The following is a 5,000-nucleotide window of genomic DNA, read 5'->3' on the forward strand; positions in this document are numbered from 1 at the left end:
TCGGTCCGACTGGGGCTTAGACATGGAATGAGCTCCGTATGCCTAAGTCAACCCACGGAACGAGCGTGCGGGCGCTCAGCCGGCCGGAGAGGCAGGATGCGCAAGCCGGGGATCGATCGGGTGCTAGGTGGGTTTAGGCACATCTTCAAATTTCTGCCGTGCCAATGCCATTTTTATGGCTTGTAAATTCATACAATGGTCCCCTAAGCCTTCACGTGAAGTTTCGTTGCAAGATGACTCGTTTTCTATTTTTCACGATTTTCGAAACTTTTTGCGGTTCGTGATTTTTTAGAATTTTTTTAGAAGGAGTTTTGGCCCCAAATTTTATGGACGTGATCCTTCTATTTTTGTTGGCATGCACAAAAAAATTCAGCTAAAAACTCGAACCGAAGAAGATTTCGTGACCGTTTGAAAAAAGTGTCCCCATTTCAGACACTTGAACGGCTACTGGCAGCAAACCTGTAAAATCTCAAACGCTCTTTAAGGGGGTGTGAGTTCTCAGAGGTTTGATGAGGGATAGGGGGCCAACACAAGGGCCAAGTACCAGCACCCATCGCACGTCATGTGCGCACACCCCCCCGGCCCCCCTCCCAATCGCCGGAACCCCAATGCCGCCGGTCAGGTTCTCCGGCGGTACTCCGGCGATGCTCCGGCGATGCTGTCCCGAGTGAAAAAAATGCGGCACCAGCACATGCTGGAGCCAAGCATGGGCACCGTGGCTCAAAATCGAACTTCGGCCAAGGCCTCGACCATCAATGGCACATGATGACGCATGGTGATGGCACATGCATCGACCATCATCGGCATAGGCTGCCCTTCGGTACGGGCACTTGCCTCGACCGCCATCGGCACAAGCTGGGCCCTGGTGTGGGTTGTTGCCTCGATCACCAGCGGCACATGCTGAGCCTTGGTGCGGGCGGTTGCCTCGAGCACCATCGGCAGACCCTGGGCCCTGGTGCGGCCGGTTGCCCCGATAACCATCGGCACACGCTGGGCCCTGGAGCGGCCGGTTGCCTCGATCACCATCGGCAAAAGCTGGGCCCTGGTGCGGGCGCTTGCCTCGACCACCATCGGCACACGCTGGGCACTGGTGCGGGCGCTTGCCTCGACCACCATCGGCACACGCTGGGCCCTGGTGCGGGCGGTTGCCTCGATCACCATCGGCACACGCTGGGCCCTGGTGCGGGCGGTTGCCTCGACCACCATCGGCACACGCTGGGCCCTGGTGCGGCAGCTTGCCTCGAGCACCATCGGCACACGCTGGGCCCTGGTGCGGGCGCTTGCCTCGACCACCATCGGCACACGCTCCGCCCTGGTGCGGGCGGTTGCCTCGAGCACCATCGGCACACGCTGGGCCCTGGTGCGGCAGGTTGCCTCGACCACCATCGGCACACGCTGGGCCCTGGTGCGGGCGGTTGCCTCGACCACCATCGGCACACGCTGGGCCCTGGTGCGGGCGCTTGCCTCGACCACCATCGGCACACGCTGGGCCCTGGTGCGGCAGGTTGCCTCGAGCACCATCGGCACACGCTGGGCCCTGGTGCGGGCGCTTGCCTCGAGCACCATCGGCACACGCTCGGCCCTGGTGCGGTCGGTTGCCTCGAGCACCATCGGCACACGCTGGGCCCTGGTGCGGCAGGTTGCCTCGACCACCATCGGCAGCCTCGACCACCATCGGCACACGCTGGGCCCTGGTGCGGGCGCTTGCCTCGACCACCATTGGCACACGCTCGGCCCTGGTGCGGTCGGTTGCCTCGAGCACCATCGGCACACGCTGGGCCCTGGTGCGGCAGGTTGCCTCGACCACCATCGGCACACGCTGGGCCCTGGTGCGGCAGGTTGCCTCGACCACCATCGGCACACGCTGGGCCCTGGTGCGGGTGGTTGCCTCGACCACCATCGGCACACGCTGGGCCCTGGTGCGGGCGCTTGCCTCGAGCACCATCGGCACACGCTGGGCCCTGGTGCGGCAGGTTGCCTCGAGCACCGTCGGCACACGCTGGGCCCTGGTGCGGCAGGTTGCCTCGAGCACCTTCGGCACACGCTGGGCCCTGGTGCGGGAGCTTGCCTCGAGCGCCCTCGGCACATGCTGGGCCCTGGTGCGGCAAGTTGCCTCGAGCACCATCGGCACACGCTGGGCCCTGGTGCGGTCGGTTGCCTCGAGCACCATCGGCACACGCTGGGCGCTGGTGCGGGCACTTGCCTCGACCACCATCGGCACACGCTGGGCCCTGGTGCGGCAGGTTGCCTCGATCACCATCGGCACACGCTGGGCCCTGGTGCGACAGATTGCCTCGAGCACCATCGGCACACTATCGGCCCTGGTGCGGGCGGTTGCCTCGACCACCATCGGCACACGCTGGGCCCTGGTGCGGGCGCTTGCCTCGAGCACCATCGGCACACGCTGGGCCCTGGTGCGGCAGGTTGCCTCGAGCACCATCGGCACACGCTGGGCCCTGGTGCGGCAGGTTGCCTCGACCACCATCGGCACACGCTGGGCCCTGGTGCGGGCGGTTGCCTCGACCACCATCGGCACACCCTGGGCCCTGGTGCGGGCGCTTGCCTCGAGCACCATCGGCACACGCTGGGCCCTGGTGCGGCAGGTTGCCTCGAGCACCGTCGGCACACGCTGGGCCCTGGTGCGGCAGGTTGCCTCGAGCACCATCGGCACACGCTGGGCCCTGGTGCGGGAGCTTGCCTCGAGCGCCATCGGCACACGCTGGGCCCTGGTGCGGCAAGTTGCCTCGAGCACCATCGGCACACGCTGGGCCCTGGTGCGGTCGGTTGCCTCGAGCCCCATCGGCACACGCTGGGCGCTGGTGCGGGCGCTTGCCTCGACCACCATCGGCACACGCTGGGCCCTGGTGCGGCAGGTTGCCTCGAGCACCATCGGCACACTATCGGCCCTGGTGCGGGCGGTTGCCTCGACCACCATCGGCACACGCTGGGCCCTGGTGCGGGCGGTTGCCTCGAGCACCATCGGCACACGCTGGGCCCTGGTGGGTTTAGGCACATCTTCAAATTTCTGCCGTGCCAATGCCATTTTTATGGCTTGTAAATTCATACAATGGTCCCCTAAGCCTTCACGTGAAGTTTCGTTGGAAGATGACTCGTTTTCTATTTTTCACGATTTTCGAAACTTTTTGCGGTTCGGGATTTTTTAAAATTTTTTTATAAGGATTTTTGGCCCCAAATTTTGTAGGCATGATCCTTCTATTTTTGTTGGCATGCACAAAAAAATTCAGCTAAAAACTCGAAGTAGAGAAGATTTTGTGACCGTTTGAAAAAAGTGTCCCCATTTCAGACACTTTAACGGCTACTGGTAGCAAACCTGTAAAATCTCAAATGCTCTTTAAGGGGGTGTGAATTCTCAGAGGTTTGATGAGGGATAGGGGGCCAACACAAGGCCAAGTACCAGCACCCATCGCACATCATGTGCGCACACCCCCCCGGCCCCCCTCCCAATCGCCGGAACCCCAATGCCGCCGGTCAGGTTCTCCGGCGGTACTCCGGCGATGCTCCGGCGATGCTCCGGCGATGCTGTCCCGAGTGAAAAAAACGTGGCACCAGCACATGCTGGAGCCAAGCATGGGCACCGTGGCTCAAAATCGAACTTCGGCCAAGGCCTCGACCATCAATGGCACATGATGACGCATGGTGATGGCACATGCATCGACCATCATCGGCATAGGCTGCCCTTCGGTACGGGCACTTGCCTCGACCGCCATCGGCACAAGCTGGGCCCTGGTGTGGGTTGTTGCCTCGATCACAATCGGCACATGCTGAGCCTTGGTGCGGGCGGTTGCCTCGAGCACCATCGGCAGACCCTGGGCCCTGGTGCGGCGGGTTGCCCCGATAACCATCGGCACACGCTGGGCCCTGGGGCGGGCGCTTGCCCCCAGCACCATCGGCACACGCTGGGCCCTGGTGCGGGCGGTTCCCTCGACCACCATCGGCACACGTTGGGCCCTGGTCCGGGCGGTTGCCCCCAGCACCATCGGCACACGCTGGGCCCTGGTGCGGGCGCTTGCCCCCAGCACCATCGGCACACGCAGGGCCCTGGTGCGGGCGGTTGCCCCGAACACCATCGGCACAAGCCGGCCCTTGGTGCGGGCTCCTGGCTCGACCACCATCGGCACACGCTGGGCCCTGGTGCGGGCGGTTGCCTCGAACACCATCGGCACACGCCGGCCCTTGGTGCGGCCGGTTGCCTCGACCACCATCGGCACACGCTCGGCCTTGGTGAGGGCGCTTGCCTCGACCACCATCGGCACACGCTGGGCCCTGGTGCGGGCGCTTGCCTCGACCACCATCGGCACACGCTCGGCCTTGGTGCGGGCGCTTGCCTCGACCACCATCGGCACACGCTGGGCCCTGGTGCGGGCGGTTGCCTCGACCACCATCGGCACACGCTCGGGGTGGTGAGGGCGCTTGCCTCGACCACCATCGGCACACGCTGGGCCCTGGGGCGGGCGCTTGCCCCCAGCACCATCGGCACACGCTGGGCCCTGGTGCGGGCGGTTCCCTCCGCCACCATCGGCACACGTTGGGCCCTGGTCTGGGCGGTTGCCCCCAGCACCATCGGCACACGCTGGGCCCTGGTGCGGGCGGTTGCCCCCAGCACCATCGGCACACGCAGGGCCCTGGTGCGGGCGGTTGCCCCGAACACCATCGGCACAAGCCGGCCCTTGGTGCGGGCTCCTGGCTCGACCACCATCGGCACACGCTGGGCCCTGGTGCGGGCGGTTGCCTCGAACACCGTCGGCACACGCCGGCCCTTGGTGCGGCCGGTTGCCTCGACCACCATCGGCACACGCTCGGCCTTGGTGAGGGCGCTTGCCTCGACCACCATCGGCACACGCTGGGCCCTGGTGCGGGCGCTTGCCTCGACCACCATCGGCACACGCTGGGCCCTGGTGCGGGCGCTTGCCTCGACCACCATCGGCACACGCTGGGCCCTGGTGCGGGCGCTTGCCTCGACCACCATCGGCACACGCTCG

Source organism: Durio zibethinus, unplaced genomic scaffold, assembly GCF_047325235.1.
Source record: "Durio zibethinus cultivar Kanyao isolate XHJ-2024 unplaced genomic scaffold, ASM4732523v1 HiC_scaffold_390, whole genome shotgun sequence".
In the NCBI taxonomy this organism is placed as follows: domain Eukaryota; kingdom Viridiplantae; phylum Streptophyta; class Magnoliopsida; order Malvales; family Malvaceae; genus Durio; species Durio zibethinus.